Genomic DNA, 19,747 nt, shown 5'->3' with positions numbered 1-19,747 from the left:
GAGAGACAGACAGAAAAAAAAAAGAGAAAGAGGATGGATATGCCAGGGCATCTAGCTGCTGCAAACCTGACTCCAGATGCATGTGCCATTTTGAGTATCTGGCTTTATAGTACCAGACATTAGGCTTTGCAGGCAAGGGCCTTAACCACTGAGCAAACTCTCCAGCCCTGCAAGAAAGGTTTTTTGAGGCAGGATCTCATTCTAGTTTAGGCTGACCTGGACCTGGAACTCACTTTATAGCCCAGGCTGCTGTTAAACCCAGAGCAATCCTTTTACTTCATCTTCCCAAATGCCAGGGTCAAGGGTGTGAGCACCATGCCTAGCAACTTTGTTTTAAACTTCTTGTTTTGGTTTGGTTTTGGTTTTGGAGGTAGGGTCTTACTCTAGCTCAGGCTGACCTAGAATTCACTATGTAGCCTTACGCTAGCCTCGAACTCACAGCAGTCCTTCTACCTCTGTTTCCTGAGTGCTGGGATTAAAGGTCTATGCCACCATGCCTAGCTTATTAAACTTTATTTTATTTTATTTTTTTGGTTTTTCAAGGTAGGGTCTCACACTAGTCCAGTCTGACCTGGAATTCACTATGTACTCTCAGGGTGGCCTTGAACTCATAGCAATCCTCCTACTTCTGCCTCCCAAGTTCTGGGATTAAAGACATGTGCCACCACACCCAGCCCTTTCTACTTTTTTTTTTAATTTTTATTTATTTATTTGAGAGCGACAGACACAGAGAGAAAGTCAGATAGAGGGAGAGAGAGAGAATGGGCACGCCAAGGCTTCTAGCCTCTGCAAACAAACTCCAGACGCGTGCGCCCCCTTGTGCATCTGGCTAACGTGGGACCTGGGGAACCGAGCCTCGAACCGGGGTCCTTAGGCTTCACAGGCAAGTAAGTGCTTAACCGCTAAGCCATCTCTCCAGCCCCCTTTCTATTTTTAAAATGTATTTATTTATTTATTCGCATGCATGGTGAGAGAGAGAGAGAGAGAGAGAGAGAGAGAATGGGCATGGACAAGCTCTTGCTGCTGCTGTGTGTTCCAGACTCATGTGTCACTGGATTTATATAAGCACTGGGGAATCAAACCTGGGCTTACAAGCTTTGCAAGTGAGTTCCTTTAACTACTGAGCCATCTCCCAGCCCTCAAAAAAACCTTTCTTCTGAAATCAGTGAAAACAGCACCTTTCTTAATCCAAGCAAAGTATATTAAACATTATAACAATATGATAGTTATGCCACTGAGGTAAATTGTGCCTTGAAAGATACTCAACAAAACCTTTTGTCTTTAAAACGTTTAGTGCTTTTAGTATGTTAAAAAACAGTCTGGACACATACTTGGATTGCAAGGCCCCTGAGAAATCCTGTTGGAGCTGAGCTGAAAACCTCCTCCATGTAGACCAGCTGACAGAAAGCTGGAAAAAGCCATTCTGCAAGCAGTTTCATGGGAGAGAGAGAAATCACCAGTGGAGATACTCCACTGTGGACACTGTAATCCTTATGCCTCAACCCCCTGTGGGCACTGTAAACCTTAAATTTGGCCAGCCAGGCCAAATGAGCCAACGGCTGCAATAGGGACATGTCTGTTATGGGGGAAACCAACCACCCTCTAATTGGACTGGAAGCCCGTTCCATGGGAGGGGAATACATCCTGATACTGAAAACCTACAACAGGGGTAGTCATGAGCCCTAGGTGTAACATCTGTTGATGTCTGGCTAAATGTATATATTGTGCTCACCAAACTGCCCAGTAAGCACTTCTCTTAATGTTCATACCCATATATTAATGCTACTTTCACTTTTGGTTAGAGAGGCTTCTCTTTTCAGATGGCAGTGACCTTGGGATGACTCAGAAGGTACCATGGTGCCGCGAAGAAGTGACAGAGGAGTGCTTAGCACTGAAATATCTCTATCATTGCTGAAGAGGTGGTAGAAAGAATGTAAGAGCCAAAGGAAGGGTAGGTCTCCTTACAGTGTGCTCTTCCAGACACAAAATGGTCTGGATATCCATGACCTCACAGTGCTTGACACTACCTACACAAGACCATCATAAGAGGAGGAAAAGATCATGACATCAAAATAACAGAGGGGGCTGGAGAGATGGCTTAGCAGTTAAGGCATTTGTCTGAAAAGCCAAAGGATTCCGGCTTGATTCTCTAGGACCCATGTAAGCCAGATGCACAAGGGGGCACATGTGTCTGGAGTTCATTTGCAGTGGCTGGATGCCCTGGTGTGCCCATTCTCTCTCTCTCTCTCTCCTCCTTTCTCTCTCTCAACTAAAAATAAATAAATAAATAAATGAAAGTGTGTAGAGACTCCTATTTAAAAAAATAAAAAACAAAAAAGAGAGACTGATTGAGAGGGGGAGGGGATATGATGGAGAGTGGAGTTTCAAAGGGGAAAGTGGGGGGAGGGAGGGTATTACCATGGGCTATTGTCTACAATTATGGAAGTTGTCAGTAAAAAATTAATTAAATAAAAAAATTAAAAAATACATAAAAAACAAATAAAACAGAGTCTGGGGCTGGAGAGGTGGCTTAGTGGTTACAAGTGCAAAGTCTGAGAACCTAGATTCAACACCTTGAAACCCATGTAAGCCAGATGCACAAGGTGGCACATGTATCTGGAATTCATTTGCAGTGTCTAGAGGCCCTGGTGCACCCACTTTTTTCTCTTTCTCTAGTAAAGAAATAAATAATAAATAATAATATAGAGGCTGGGGGCTGGGGATATGGCTCAGCAGTTAAAGGTGCTTGCTTGCAAATTCTGCATTCCCAAGTTTAGTTCCCTAGTACTCACATAAAGCCAGATGTACAAAGTGGCATCTGTATCTGGAATTTGCAATGGCAACAGGCCGTGGCATACCTATTCTTCCCCTCCCCATTTCTGCTCTTAAACAAGTAAATAATAAAATTAAAACACAACAGCAGCAGCAGCAACAACAACAACAACAGGAAACCCAGAGGGCTAAAGAGATTGCTCAGTTGGGCTGGAGAGATGGCTTAGCGGTTAAGCGCTCGCCTGTGAAGCCTAAGGACCCCGGTTCGAGGCTCGGTTCCCCAGGTCCCACGTTAGCCAGATGCACACGCGTCTGGAGTTCGTTTGCAGAGGCTGGAAGCCCTGGCACACCCATTCTCTCTCTCTCCCTCTATCTGTCTTTCTCTCTGTGTCTGTCGCTCTCAAATAAATAAATAATGAACAAAAATATTAAAAGAAAAAATTTAAAAAAATTAAAAAAAAAAAGAAATTGCTCAGTGGTTAAAGATGCTTACAAAGCCTGACAGCCTGGGCTCAATTCCCCAGTACCCATGTAAAGCCAGATGCACAAAGTGGTGCATATGTCTGGAGTACTTTCAGTGGTAAGATGTCCTGGTGTGCCCATTACCCCTCCTCACCTTGCAAATTAATAAAAATAAATAAAACAACAAAGGTTGGAGGGATGGCTTAGCAGTTAAGGCATTTGCCCGTAAAGCCAAAGTACCCAAATTTGATTCTCCAGGACCCACATAAGCCAGATGCACCAGGTGAGATATCCATCTGGATTTTGTTTACAGTACAGTGGCTGAAGTCCCTGGCATGCCCATTCTCTCCTCTCTTTCCCCCTCTTTCTTTTGTTTATTTTTATTTTATCATCTCTGCCTCTTTCTCTCTCTCTCTCAAATAAATAAAATAAAATAAAAACAGAGGCTGTCTTGATTAATTTGAAGGTTTTCTTTTTCTAAAATATTTTATTTGTTTGACAGAGAAGGGGAGAGAGAGAGGCAGTTAGAAAGAATGGGTGTGTCAGGGCCTCTAGCTACTGCAAATGAACTCCAAATTCATGTGCCACCTTGTGCATCTGGCTTACGTGAGTATTGGGGAATCTAACCTGGGTGCCTAGACTTCACCCTGAGACTACATAGTGAATTCCAGGTCAGCCTGTGCCAGAGTGAGACCCTACCTCCGAAAACAAAAACAAAAAAAATTTTTTTTGCTAGTCTTTGGTCATATCCATGGTTATTTCCTTAGGGAAGTGACATTTGTCAGTGGAATTACTGCTACAAGATGTAATGTAGAAAATATTGATATATCTTGCCAATTTGCTCTTTAAAAGTCTAATGAGGGCTAGAGGGCTCAGAGGTTAAGGGTGCATGCTTATGAAGCCTGACGGCCTGGGTTCAATTCCCCAGTACCCATGTAAAGCCAGATGTACAAAGTGGTGAATGCATTTGAAGTTCATTTGGAGTGGCAAGATGCCCTGTCATACCCATTCTCTCTCTCTCCTCTCTTTATCTCTCAAATAATAAATAAATAAATAAATAAATAAATAAATAAATAAATAAGTAGGGCTGGAGAGATGGCTTAGCAGTTAAGCGCTTGCCTGTGAAGCCTAAGGACCCTGGTTCAAGGCTTGATTCCCCAAGACCCACGTTAGCCAGATGCACAAGGGGGTGCATGCATCTGGAGTTTGTTTGCAGTGGCTGGAGGCCCTGGCACACCCATTCTCTCTCTCCCTCTCTCTCTTTCTGTATCTGCCTCTCTCTCTCTGTCTGTCGCTCTCAAATAAATAAAGAAAAATGAAAAAAAAATTAAAATTAAAACAAATAAATAAGTAAATAAATAAATCAATGTATAGTGAAAGTGAAAACACTCTTGCCTGCCGTGATATTGCATTTAAAAAAAATTTCAGGGTTTGAGAGATGGCTTAGCGGTTAAGGCGCATGCCTGCAAAGCTAAAGAACTCAGGTTCAATTACTCAGGACCCATGGAAGCCAGATGTACAAGGTGGTGTGAATGAAGCTGGAGTTTGTTTCCAGCAGGTGAAGGTCCTGGTATGTCCATTCCCTCTCTCTCTGCTGTTCTCTCAAATAAATAAAATAAAATAAATTTAAAAAAAATTCAGCATTTTAATAAGTGATAATGATGTGCCATTTTAAACTACTTTTCTTGCTAACTTATAAGTTTATAAAAATATCTTGAGTATTAACCTTTTTAAAAAAATTATTTCAGAGGGAGAGACAGAGACAGACAGAGAGAGAGAGAATTGGTGCATCAGGGCTTGTGCAACCTTGTGCATGCCTCATCTTTGTGCATCTGGCTTATGTGGAATCTGGCGTGTCAAATATGGGTCATTAGGCTTCTCAGGCAAGCACCTTAAATCCTAAGCCATCTCTTCAGCCCAAGAGTATTAACCTTTTTAAAAAATATTTTGTTTATTTATTAGAGAGAGAAAGAGCGAGCTGGCGCACCAGGGCTTCTTCAATCGAACGTCAGACTTGTGTGTCATCTTGTGCGTATGTGAGACCTTGTGAGCTTGCATCACCTTGTGTGTCTGGCTTGTGTAGGATCTGGATTGTTGAATGTGGGTCCTTAGGCTTTACAGTGAAGCGCCTTAATGGCTAAGCCATTTCTCCAGCCCTCTTTTTTTTTTTTTTTAAAGTTCTGTCAGGCTTTAATAGGCTAAAAAGGTTGCTATAGGATAGTTATTGCAATATAAATCATCACAGTCTTTTTAAAATTTTATTTATTTATTTGCAAACAGAAAGAGAGAGAGATAAAGAGAGAGAGAGGAGGGGAGGGGGAATGGCATGCCAGGGCCTCTAGCTACTGCAAACGAACTCCAGATGCATGTGCCCCTTGTGCATCTGGTTTACATGGGTCCTGGGGAATCGAACCTAGGTCCTTTGGCTTCACAGGCAAACGCCTTAACCGCTAAGCCATTTCTCCAGCCCATCACAGTCTTTTTAATTAAAGATTAAACTATAATAAGGCAATGATTACTTTAAGACACTTGAAACTGCATTTAATAAGTGGGTAACTGGCTCTATACCTACACCTGGCAAAAGGTGTAACTTTATTATGAGAAACCAAAAAAGTTATTTTTTAAAGTTTTTTTTTTTTAAAAGGACAGATAAAGGATCTTTCTGAACCATTTCAGAGGCTCTGGTATGGCTACACTATTGATCATTCACAGTGAAGCAACTGGAAGGAAGACAATAATAATTATCATATTTTGGGGTGGTTTTCTTTTTAGTGTTTCTACCATCTCCTGTTCTCTTCAGTCCACTTGTCAGAGTTAAACTGACAATATCCCTACTAAGGAACAAATTAATGTGACCTACTTGCCCCTGAGCTCCTATCAGTATCAGCATCATTGGGGAAACTGCTGCAGAGCCCCAGGCCCCCCTGAAACCTAATGAAGCAGTCCCCTTCACCCTTGCCTCCCCTGGAGACTATGGTTAGTACCACCTAAACCTAATCACACCTGGCATGGCTGAAGGACAGCACTAAAGTGGAAGGCATTTGTGTTTCCACAGGTCTAAGCTCAGATTTGGATTCAGTTAAATGTTAAGTTATTACTACTTAAATGATTAATGAACAGGGTCACCCAGTAACAAATCAAAAGGGCTGACTGGGGCTCCCTCACAGACTCTCTCCTGATCCTTGAGGACTAGGACCATGACCTAGGATTTTTGATTTATTTTTATTTATGAGAGAGAGAGAGAGAGAGAGAGAGAGAGGATGGGCACTCCAGGGCCTCTAGCCATTACAAACAAACTCCAGATGCATGTGCCACTATGTGCATATGGCTTAAGTGGGACCTGGAGAATCGAACCTGGGTCCTTAGGCTTTGCAGGCATATATCTTAACTGCTAAGCCATCTCTCCAGCCCTACTTTTTATTTTTTTCAAAGATAAGGTCTCAGGTACCCCAGGCTGGCCTTGAATTTGTTGTGTAGCTGAGGATGGTTTTGAATTCCTGATTCTCCTGCCTCTACCTTCCAAGTGCTGGGATTATAGACATTCACCACTATGTCCTCTTGCTGAGGATAACTCAGTTTTATCCTCAAATTGTTAGCTCATTTTTGTAATACTAACTGGCTAATCATGTTTCTCTCTGCTGATTTGTAGTACTACCTTTAGTATATATTGAGTTCCTGTGTATAGCAGAGTTTTTATGGTATTTATTTTGAGATTTTCTGTGTTGTCATCAGCTTTAAAGTATGAAAACTTGGGACTGGAGAGATGGATCAGCAGTTAAGGTGCTTGCCTTCAAAGCCCAAGGGCCCATGATTGATCCCCCAGCCCATGTAAAGCCAGGTACATAAGGTAGCATATGCGTCTGGAGTTTCTTTACAGTGGCTAGAGGCCCTGGCACGCCTATTCTCTCTCTGCCTCCTTCTCTGTCTCTCAAATAAATAAAATATGTTAAGAAAAATAAAAAGTAGGGGCTGGAGAGATGGCTGAATGGTTAAGGAACTTGCCTTCAAAGCCAAAGGACCCAGGTTCGAATGCCCAGGGCCCACATAAGCCAGAAACACAAGGTGGCACATGTGTCTAGAGTTCATTTGCAGCAGCTGGACGCCCTGGTGCACCTGTTCTATCTGCCTCTTTCTCTCTCTCTCTCAAATAATTTTTTTAAAGTAGGAAAATTAATTTTCCTTCTCAAGTCTTGGGATGTTTAACTTTCTAAATATTACTTGACACTTTTTTTTTCAAGGTAGGGTTTCACTCTAGTCCAGGCTGACCTGGAATTCACTATGTAATAATCTCAGGCTGGCCTCGAACTCATGGCAGTTCTCCTACCTCTGCCTCCTGAGTGCTGGGATTAAAGACGTGCACTGCCATGCCCAGCTATGGCATTTTTGTTTTGTTTTGCTTTTCCAGGCAGGGTCTCTCTAGTTCAGGCTAACCTGGAATTCACTATGTAGTCTCAGGCTGGCCTCAAACTTATAGTGATCTTCTTACCTTCACTTCCCAAATGTTGGGATTAAAGGCGTGCACCACTATACCTGGTAGAGAGAGAGAATTGGCATACCAGGGACTCTAGCCTCTGCAAATGGACTCCAGATGCACACATTACTTTGTGCATCTGGCTTTTTGTGGGCACTGGGGAATTGAACTCGGGTTGTTGTGATTTGCAGGCAAGCACTTTAACCACTGTGCTATCTCTCCAGCCCAAAGTTCTTTTATATATTTTTTTCAGGATAGAATCTCACGTTAGCCCAGGCTAACCTGGAATTCACCATGTATTCTCATCTCAGGTTGGCCTTGAACTCACACTGATCCTCCTACCTGTGGCTCCCAAGTGCTGGTGTTAAAGGCATGCGCTACCATACCTGGCACCTCCAAAATTCTTATTTTAGGAAAGATACATGCTTCCCATAGTATAGAGGCAAAGAGGGCCGAGGTAAACCACTTAAAGCAAGGGTGTGAAGGTCAATCATCCTTGGATTATCACATTCCTCCATCTGATTATGAAGATTGTGAAAATTCAGTTAGCTAATTAGAGAGTTGCTATTAAGTCCCTGTGTGACAACTTACATCTAAAATTAATCCAGTGTCTTAGTCATACTAGATACATTTTTGTTTTAATTTTTTAAGGTAGAGTCTCGCTCTAGCCCAGGCTGACTTGGAATTCACTGTGGAGTCTCAGGGTGGCCTTGAACTCACAGCAATCCTCCTACCTCTGCCTCCCAAGTGCTGGGACTAAAGGCATGCACCACCACGCCTGGCCTAACTACATTTTAAGGCTCAAAAGCCACATGGAAGCTGGCTTAGCAGTTAAGGTGCTTGACTGCAATGCCAAAGTACCCAGGTCAGATTCCCCAGTACCCACATAAGCCAGATGTACCAGGGGGTACATGTGGCTGGAGTTCATTTGGAGTGTCTAGAGGCCCTGGTGTGCTCATTCTCTCTTTCTCCCTCAAATATATAAAAATAATATGATATTAAAACATGGGCTAGATAGATGGCTTAGTGGTGAAGGTACTTGCTTGCAAGCTTGATGGACCAAGTTCAAATCCCCAGCACCCACATGAAGCCAGATGCACAAAGCAGCACATGCATCTGGAGTCTGTTCGCAGTGGAGCACCCAATCTCTCTCCCTTCCTGCTTGCAAATAATAATAAATATTTTTTTAAAAAGACAAGGGAGGAGAGATGGATTTGTGGTTAAGGCACTTGCTTGTGAAGCTTAAGGATCCAGGTTTGATTCCCCAGGACCCACGTAAGCCAGATGCACAAGGTAGCTCATGAGTCTGGAGTTTGTTTGCAGTGGCTGGAGGCTCTGGTGTGCCCATTCTCTCTCTCTCTCTTTCTTTCTCAAATAAATAAAATATTTCAAGAACGAATTGTCATATTCCTGCAAAATGCCCAGTTTTCATAAATGTCATCACAAACTCCCTACAAGGCAATCTCATTCTCAAGTTCCAGAGTAAGGTCCCACCTTGAATGCGCGGCACGACGAGAATTAGACTGAGGTCTGCCGTGCAAGCTGGAATATCTCTTACTTCATTAGATCTCTTAGAGGTGTAAAGAGTTTCAGGAACTTTTTTTTTTCTTCTTGAGGTAGGGTCTTGCTCTAACCCAGGCTGACCTGGAATTCACTATGTAGTCTCAGGGTAGCCTCGAACTCATGACAATCCTACCTCTGACTCCTGAGCACTGGGATTAAAGGCATGCACCACTACACCTGGCTTATTTATTTATTTGCAAGCAGAGAGAGAGAGAGTGAGAGAGAAAGAGACAGACAGACAGATAGACACACAGACAGACAGACAGAATGGGCATGCCAGGGTCTCCAACCTCTGCAAACAAACTCCAGATGCATGTACCGCTTGTGCATCTGGCTTTATGTGGGTCCTGGGGAATTGAACCCAGGTCATTTGGCTTCACAGGCAAGCACCTTAACCACTGAGAAATCTCTCCAGCCCCAAAATTTTAATTAAAAGAAATTATTTGCAAACAGAGAGAGATGAAAGAAAGAGAGAGAGAGAGAGAGAGAGAGAGAGAGAGAGAGAGAGAGAGAGACAGAGGATGGGCACACCGGGGCCTCTAGGAGCTCAAATGAACTTCAGATGCATGTACCACTTTGTGCATCTGGCCTTACATGGGGACTGGAGACTCAAACCTAGGTTGTTAGGCTCTGTGGGCAAGTGCCTTAAGCGCTGAGCTCCAGGCTTCTTTCTTCTTTTCATTAGTTCCTTTTCTCATCACTGTGACAGAATAGTTGAGGGAGGAAGGGTTTATTTTAACATTTTCAGGGGATGTAAATCCATCATGGACGGGAAGGCGTAGTGCCTGGGGTGTGGGAGGATGGGGTGCAAGCTTCTCGTATCCTGATAGCAGGAAGCTGAGAACCAGATGGAAACAGGACGAGGCTCTAATCAAAGGTCCACCCTCAAAGGTCCTCTCTCAGTGACCCACTTCCCATGCCTCCCGTCCCAAAGGTTCCACAACCTCCCCAAACAACGCCACCAGCTGGACACCAGCTGTTCAGATACATGAATTTGTGGGAGACATTTCACGTTCAAACTGTAATATTTATCTTTAAAATAAGACTGGCTGGGCTGGTGTGCAAACCTTTAATCTCAGCCCTGGGAAGGAAGAGGTAGCAGGATTGTTGTGAGTTCTAGGCCAGCCTGAGACTAGTGAATTCCAGGTCAGCCTGGGCTACAGCTAGATCCTACCTTGAAAAACAAAACAAAAAAAGTTATTAAAAATGAGATTGCTGGCGTGGTGGCACAGGCCTTTAATCCCGGCACCTGGGAGGCAGAGGTAGGAGGATCGCCATGGGTTTGAGGCCACCCTGAGACTACATAGTGAATTCTGGGTCAGCCTGGGCCAGAGTGAGACCTCAAAAGACCAAAAAATATTAAATAAATAAATAAATAAAATAAAATGAGACTGATAATACTTACCTCCTAGGGTTGTTCTGGGAATTGAGCGGGAGCAGATAGGACTGTACAGTAGCCATTGATACTAAATAAATTAGTCAACTATAGCCGAATGAAAAGACATTTAGCTCCTTAGTTACACTGCCACATTTCATGTGTTCAGTGGGCATAGGTGGCTGACACGGTTGAACGGCACAGATCGTAAAGCATTCCATCACCGAAGCACGGGCTAATGGACAGTGTTGGTTTAGATCAAAGAGCACATAATGGTTAATGTCACGGCAGTGAATCCTTACGGTGCCAGGCATGGCTCTTGATGTCTCTCTTTTTCATTTTTTTTTTTTTTTTTTACTTCTTCTACATCAACTCTTAGAACAACCCTGTGTTTGTTTCACAGATGAGAAAACTGGGGCACAGAGTCAACTGGAAAAACATTCAATTGTGGTAAGAGATCCGTAGCATAGATGTGTCACTTAACTACTTTAGAGCTTATAGTTCGGCAGCATTTAGCCCTCTAACAGTGAGGCACAACCATCACAACTATCTGAGCCCAGAACATTTCCATCACACCGAAAGGAAGCCCTGTACTTGTTCGGCAGTCACTTCGGCCCTCCCGCCCGAGCCCGCAGTCGCTAATCTTTCTGTCTCTATGAATTTGCCTATTCTGGATAGGGCCAATGTGAGTTGACTATAAATGGAATCAGGCAATATATGGTCTCTTGGGTCTGGCTTCTTTCAACTCCACATTGTTTCCAAGGTTCATTCATGTTGCGGCATGTGCCAGCCCTTCATTCCTTTCCGGGGATGAAAAAATTCCACCACTGGATGTTTTCTTGGTTATTCATCCCTTAGTGGACACTGGGGATGTGTCTGCCTTGTGGCGATTGTGCTGCTGGAAATATCCTTGTGTTTAATACTGTCTTCAGTTCTTTGAGGGATATATTTAAAATTATATATATCCGAGCCCTATGGTAATTCTATGTTTAAGCTATTGAGAAATCAGTTCAGCAAATTTTAGCTCAGTTACATGTTTAACAGCTGTCAGAAGAGATCTGAACTCCAGCAGTCTGAGATGCTTTATCGCTTAGAACTGTTTGCTTTATTACAGTGAAAAGAACATGACTGTTTTTAGGGTCATTCTTTTTCCACCTGGTACCTGGTATCACCATGGTACTCTGCCTATAATTCCAGCATTCAGAAGGCTGAGATAATAGGATAGACATGAGTTGAAGGTCAGCCTAGGCTACAGTGAGATCCTGACTCAAAAAAAAAAAAAAAAAAAAAAAATAAAAAAGGCCAGGTGTGGTGGCACATGCTTTTAATTCCAGCCTGGGAATACAGAATGTCAGGTCAGCCTGGATTAGAGACCCTACCTCAGAATACCAACAGGAAAAAAAAAAAAAGGTTTCAGCTGTGAAACCTGAGTAAACGCCATAGAGTTAATTGAGCATTTATCCATTTACTTTTCAAAGGCTCCGCAAGACATAAGGACAAGGTAGAACCTTGTGAGGAAGAGAAAAATGTCTTTTCCACTGTCTTTGCTCAAGGGGTCATTGTAGGCCATGTCACCCCACCCCTCTTTCTTGTCTTCCTGCCAGTGTTGTAGCTGGTGAGGCCACAGGTATGCCTGGCATGCAAAGGTAAGCTTGAAAAACCTAGCCAAGCAATCCTGGGAGCTTGCAGAAGGAGTCAGAACCCTGAACTGACAATGTTATGTTCTTGAAAGCTTACGTTGGCCCGTGCATGAGCTGGGGCTAGGAGGCTGCTGGGACTGTAAAAGCAGAATTCATGTGGGGAGATCACCTCTATTACGGAGGAGTGCAGGGGAGGGGAGAAAAACAGCATGGAGCTCGTACAAGCACGAAGGAGTAGCTGAAGGACAAAGAACAAATTCTCTGTGCTGTGATCCATGGAAGAGTTGTGAATCTAGGTCTCTTGCTTTACGGAAGATAGTCTATGCAGTTACTGCTCTCAGTTATTTCGGCAAACTGGATAGGAAGGAAAAAGAGGCTGTTAAGCAAGGAGGTGGAAAGTATTTTCTTGCTGTATGCTAGATAGGCACTCTACCACTGAGCTATAACATCAGCCCGGCATGCTTTTGTTTTGGATCAGAAAATCAGGGATGTCAGGAGAGCAAGGAAAAGGGAGGTAGAAGAGCGGAGTGTTAGCTAGTTGTTTTTCTTTAAAAAAAATATGTATATATTCTTATACGTATACATATATATATGTATATATATGTGTGTGTGCATATATATATACATATATATATGTATAAAACAACTGCTATACTTACAGACAACAAACCATGTATTTCCCTCCCTTTCCCCTTCCCCACTTTCTCCTTCATAGCTCTGCTCTCCATCATATCTTCTCCCTCTCTCCGTTAGCCTCTCTTTAAATTTGATGTCATTATCTTTCATTCCTATTATGAGGGTCTTGTGTGGGTATTGCTAGGCCCTGAGAGGTCTTGGACATCGAGGCCAAATTCTGTCTGGACAGTTGTATGTAAGGGGTGGTACCCTTTCTTTGGCTCTCACATTCTTTCTGCCACCTCTTCTGCAACGGACCCTGAGCCTTGGTAGCTAGTTGTTTTGACTTAAAGATTGGTCTCCCCTTGTGATGATCCACCTTATATGAAGATATAGAGGACATTAGAAGACTCATGAGGTGGGAGACAAAGTTGTGAAATGGAGCAACACTAATGACATCATCAGTGATCGTGTCGGATGTGAACCTATGCTGATAGTACTGCACATATGAACAAAGTCACACGTGCAAGTGGCAAGACTTAGAAGAGTCAGGCGGAAAGAATTTGATTTGGTGATAGAAGTATAGGGAATTTTGCTTTTTAAAAAATGTTTATTTGAAACTGGGCATGGTGGCGCATGCCTTTAATCCCAGCACTCGGGAGGCAGAGGTAGGAGGATCGCTGTGAGTTCTAGGTCACCCTGAGACTACACAGTAAATTCCAGGTCAGCCTGGACTAGAGTGAGACCCTATCACACACAAAAAAAACCCAACAACCCCCCCAAACCACATTATATATCTATATCTATATCTATATCTATATCTATATCTATATCTATATCTATATCTATATCTATATCTATATCTATATCTATCTATCTATCTATCTATCTATCTATCTATCTATCTATCTATATACATACACACACACACACTCATATATATATGAAAGACAGATGAGAAAGTGAGAGAGAGAGAGAGAGAGAGAGAGAGCACAGCAGGGCCTCTAGGCACTGCAAACAAACTAGAACTAACTACTATCTATCTTACAATATGCTTCTATTCTTTTCTTTTTTTTTTTTTTTTTTTGAGGTAGGGTTTCACTCTAGCCTAGGCTGACCTGGAATTCACTGTGTAGTCTCAGGGTGGCCTTGAACTCACAGTAATTCTTCTACCCGTACCTTGTAAGTACTGGGATTAAAGGTGTGCACCACCATGCCCGGCCTCTTTTTTGTCTTTTCCTCCTACTATGAGGGTATTGTGTAGGTAGTACCAGTCACTGTGAGGTCATGGATATCCAAGCCATTTTGTATCTGGGGATTGCATTGTAAATAGTCCTACCCTTCCTTTGGCTCAACATTTTTTTCCACCACCTCTTCTGCAATGGACCTGAGTCTTGGAAGGTGTGATAGAGATGTCTCAGGGCTGCACACTCCACTGTCGCTTCTTCTCAGCACTATGATGCCTTTTGGGTCATCCCAGTGGTCACTGCCATCTGAAAACAGAAGCTTATCTAACCAATAGTAGAGTAGCATTAATATCTGAGTATAAACATTAAGAAAAATGCCTACAGGGCAATTTGGTGGGCATAATATACGCATTTAGCCAGACAGTAGCAGGTGTTAACTCCCCTAGGGCTCATGACCTCCCCAGCCGTAGGCTATAGATATACATTTCCTCCTGTGGAGCAAGAAATACATAGGAAGAGAAAATGGAGATATCTAGAAGCAGACTTTTACAACTATGCTTTTTAACTTATAGGTATTCGGTTAAAAACAAGTATTTTCTGTTTTCTAAAAACTAGTATAACAAATGTGTCTATAGGTGCAAATTGTCTGATAAATTACCTGTTATGGTTATTTAAAAACTAGTTGGGGGCTAGAGAGGTGGCTTAGAGGTGAAGGTGCTTACCGGCACAGCCAAAGGACCCAGATTTAATTCCCTAGTACCCACATAAAGCCAGTTACACAAGGTGGCACATGTGTCTGGAATTTGTTTGCAGAGACTAGGAGACCCTTTCATGTCCATTTTCTCGCTCTCTGCCTCTCTCTCTCTTTGTCTCTGCCCCTCTCTCTCCAGATAAGTAAAATAAATAAATAAAATCTATATTAAGAAAACCTAGTTGGTGCTGGAGAGACAGCTCAGTGGTTAAGGTGCTTCTAAACCTAATTGAACCCAGGTTCGATTCCCCAGTACCCATGTAAAGCCAGACGCACAAAATGGCACATGTATCTGGCGTTTGTTTGAAGTGGCTGAAGGTCCTGGCATGTCCATTCTCTGTCTCCCTCTTGTTCTTGCTCTCTTTCTCTCTCTCCTTGCAAATAAATGGCTTAGTGGTTAAGGCATTTGCCTGCAAAGCCAAAGGATCCAGGTTTGATTCCCCAGGACCTGTGTTAGCCGGATGCACAAGGGGGCGCACGCGTCTGGAGTTTGTTTGCAGTGGCTGGAGGCCCTGGCGTGCCCATTCTCTCTCTTTCTATCTGTTTCTTCTCCCCCTCTTTCTCTGTCAAATAAATAAATAAATAATAAAATATTAAAAAAAATAACCACAAAATAGTTGCAGTTCATAGGCACTGGCAAGAGGCCCTGGCACGCCCCTTTCTCTTTGTTTTTCTTTCGGTTTCTGCCTGTCTCTCACAACCCTCTCCTCTCTCTGGGTGCTTGCTCTCTAGGCTTACTAGTCAGGCCGCTGTGTCTATATACCTGAAACGGACAGGGAAAGAAGGAGGGAGGAGATGCAAGAGGCGCAAACTGGCAGGTGTTTGAGTTTTCCGAAGGTGTTACAGCCTTTCTGCAGGTTGAAATTGTTCAGGGAGAAGAGACAAGAGGGTTGAGTGTGGGTAGGCAGAATGATCTGGTCACTTGGGCAGGCTGTGTGGCAACAGGTGACAGTCAGCGAGTGTCACTGGAGCCAAACGCAAGAAGAAAGTGTTAAGCAAGGGGGAGTGGCCGTTTTACAAAGAGAATGAAGCTAATGAAGATGAGGGCTAAGTGGCATTTAAAAATAGTTATTTGCAGCTGGGCGTGGTGGCGTGCGCCTTTAATCCCAGCACTCGGGAGGTAGGAGGATCGCCATGAGTTCGAGGCCACCCTGAGACTCCATAGTGAATTCCAGGTCAGCCTGGGCTAGAGTGAGACCCTACCTTGAAAAACAAAACAAACAAACAAAAAGTTATTTGCACATGTGTGTGTGGATGTGCCAGGACCTTTCGCAAACAAGGACCAGATACTTGTGCCACTTTTTATGTCCTGCTTACGAGGGTGGCTCAGAAACTGAACCCAGGCTGGAAGGCTTTGCAAGCAGGTATAAAGGGCATTTTTTGGATGTGGGAATTGGAGTGATTTCGTGATGTGGTGATTGGGGGTGGGGCAGAAGCATTTGTAATCACCTGAACTGCTGCCTGTGGCATTGCCATTTCTCCATGCTGCCTCTTAGTTTATGTTACGATGTGTGAGCCCAGCTGGGAAGAGGAGGTGAGGAGAAGCAGAAGGGTACAGAGGAGAATAGAAGCCGACAGGCTGCCGAGGAATACAAGATGGATAGGAACAAAACAAAATGTTTTTTTCAATTTTTTTTTTTTGGACAGGATAGTCTTGCAATGTCCACCTACCTTTGAACTTGAGATCCTTCTGCCTCAGTCTCCTGTGTGATGAGAGTGATGGATGTTGGTACCTGTAGGCAACCTGGACCATTTGCCAAAGATGCTCATGTTTTGAACAGTCCAAGAATCGTAGGGACCCAGAAGGGCTGCAGGACGGGGGTGAGGGGGGAGCTTTTAAAGACGGGCATTGAATGAGCTGATGCCCACTCACCATGAGAGCCTGGGGCAACTCCAAGGAAATGAGGACTGTAGCCAGTGAGATGGAGGCTCAGGGTCAGAAACAAGAATAGTTAGAATGGGGCTGGAGGGATGGCTTAGCAGTTAAAGCGCTTGCCTGCTAAGACTAAGGACCCAGGTTCGATTCCCCAGTACTCACATAAGCCAGATGCACAAAGTGGTGCATGTTTCCGGAGTTCGTTTGCAGTGGCAAGAGGCTCTGGCACACCCATTCTCTCTGTCTGTCTCTTTTATCTCTATCTCAGTTTGAAAATAAATAAATAACTGTAAAAAGAGAGCGAGAGCAAGAGAGAGAGAAAAAAGAAGAGTTAGAATGGCGGTTTTGCTTTTTGAACTCCCAGCATGCAAGAGATTCAAAGTTACAGAAGTCAAGGGTCTGGGGACAGATCACCAGTCAGAGATGTTAGAGAGACCGTCACTAGTTGATTCATATGGTGCCAACAATATTCTGTTTCTATTTTCTGTCTTGATGAAAACCTTGCAATTTTTCTATTGTGGTGGAACAAATAGAATTGTGCCATTCATAATTTTTGGTGGGGAAGGTTTTCTGGGCATGGAAGCAGGCCCTTGCTCGGGCTAGTGCAGAGCTATACCCTCAGCCCAGGTTGACCGGGACCTCACTCTGTAGTCCAAGCTGGCCTCTAACTCACAGTGATCTTCCTGCCTTAGCCTCCTGAGTGTGGGGATGAAAGATGGGTGACACTATGCCTGGCAAGATTTCTTGAGACCTCGGTAGGGTCTCATTCTAGTTCAGGCTGCCCTTGAATTTACTATGTACTTTCAGGGTGGCCTCGAACTCTGGGCGACCCTCCTACCTCTGCATCCAGAAGTGCTGAGATTAAATGCGTGCGCCACCACACCCTGCCGAGTTTATTTCTTTTTTCTTTTCTTATGTGTAGCCAGGCTGGCCTTAAACTCCTGATCCTACTACCTCTACCTCTTCAGCAATTTCCTACATCACCACAACTGGTCTGGCAAGTTTTAAAAATATTGTATTAATTTGCAAGCAGAGAGATGGGGGAGTGGTGGGGGGGGAGAGAGATTGAGAATGGGCATGCCAGGGCCTTTAGCTGCTGCAAATTAGCTCCAGATACATGCGCCACTTTGTGCATCTGACTTTACATGGGCACTGGGGAATTGAACCTGAGCCATTAAGCTTTGTAAGCAAGCTTCTTAATGGCTGAGCCATCTCTCCAGCCCCTTGTATAATTTTGATATATGTGTGATTGTATTTTATGGCTTTCTTGACATTGAGAACTCTGGGTGAGGGGGCGGAGGTGTGCCCCTCACTCCATTTCTAACCTCATTTGATGTCGTGTTTACACTCTAACCAGCCTGAAGCCTGGGCAGGCTGTTTAGGACTGGTACTTCCCCGGGCTTTACTCGCAGAGGCCTGTGGGCCTGGGCCAGGAGGGTCTTTCCTGAGAGCGTTCTCCTTCCTCCCAGAAGCCCACTGCAAAGGCTGCAGACCCCTCTTCATGTCCTCAAGCCACTGGCTGGACTCAGCCGAGCCCTGCTGCCAGGAGAAATGTGGGCCTGCCTCCCCGGGAGATGGAGGCACACTCGCTGGCTAAGGAAACACCTTGGCTCTGAGCTGCCCCCGGTCTTCTGGAGTTTGCATTCTTAGGCCCAACTTTTCACACGATGGTTGGACTATGGAGGTTTAGAAAAAATAACCCTGGCTGTAGCCCATCTGGATTCTGTCTCCCAGTTCTCCCAGAGTAGATTCCCCACCCAGATAACCGAGTGATGGATCTGGAGGAGCATGTGTGTGTGTGTGTGTGTGTGTGTGTGTGTGTGTGTGTGTGTGTGGCCAAGGAGAACCACTGGCTGGAGGGAGAAGTTAGAGGTGTAACAGGAAAGCAAGAGGCAGGCCTGGCTTCGACTTTGTTGACTTAGCAAGTCTGGCAGCAAAGCCAAGGCCTTTGGGAAAGAATGGCCTCCCTGCTTCCAGCAGTTTCTATTGAGCTGGTTCTTGGACTGACTAGATCCTGTCTTGTTTATTGGGGTTTATTGGCCAAGGTTTGGAGAATCCCACCGGGATTTGTTCTTGATGGTGGCCTTTGGGGTAAAATATGGCCAGGGTTTCTAAAGAAGTTCCCTTCTACCTTATAGGGCTCACTGATCTCCCCTTCTTTTTAAAAAAATTTTTAAAAAGTCTGTTTTTAAAATTTATTTATTTGAGAGCAACAGACAGAGAAAGGCACAGAGAGAAAATGAACACACCAGGGCCTCCAGCCATTGCAAACGAACTCCAGACGTGTGCGCCCCCGTGTGCATCTGGCTAACGTGGGTCCTGGGGAACCGAGCCTTGAACCAGGGTCCTTAGGCTTCACAGGCAAGTGCTTAATCGCTAAGCTATCTCTCTAGCCCTAATCTCCCCCTCCAAGTCAGGCACATTATTCTCAGAAGCCCTCTTCCATTCTGAGAACATTGCAAGGTGCAGTTGGCTTTCCATCTATTTATTTATTTATTTATTTATTTATTTATTTATTTATTTTTGATGAGGTAGTTTTGATTTCCAAAGCAATCTGCTCTGACAACTTTTCATTAGCAGTTGAGCAAATGTGGCAGATATAAGTGAAAGCCGAATGTTTGGCAACTCCAGGCTGCAACTTGTGGCCTTATTCCACATGTCCAGCAGGTGGCAGTAAACACCCATCGAGTCTGCAGTCTCCAGCGTGACCCACAAGGGAGGATCAGAGGCCCTGGAGAAGACACCAGGCCCCCGGTCAGGATTACTTTCCTGCTAATTGGTCTCTGACTGGCTGACAACTCTCTTGTGAGTCTTAGGATCTACTCCAGATTTTATAGATGAGGTTTCTCAGAAAAAGTTGTTACTCCCCAATACTTACCCTCAAATATGGGGCACGATCAGTTCTTTATATGTCTCCTGACTTCCAAGTGTGTGCAAAGAAAGGTAGAACGAGCCGGGTGTGGCAGCACACGCCTTTAATCCCAGCACTAGGGAGGCAGAGGTAGGAGGATTGCCGTGAGTTCAAGGCCACCCTG

This window comes from Jaculus jaculus, chromosome 9 (genome assembly GCF_020740685.1).
Source record: "Jaculus jaculus isolate mJacJac1 chromosome 9, mJacJac1.mat.Y.cur, whole genome shotgun sequence".
Lineage (NCBI taxonomy): Eukaryota > Metazoa > Chordata > Mammalia > Rodentia > Dipodidae > Jaculus > Jaculus jaculus.
The sequence above is the reverse complement of the archived record's forward strand: the minus strand, read 5'-3'. Positions refer to the sequence as shown.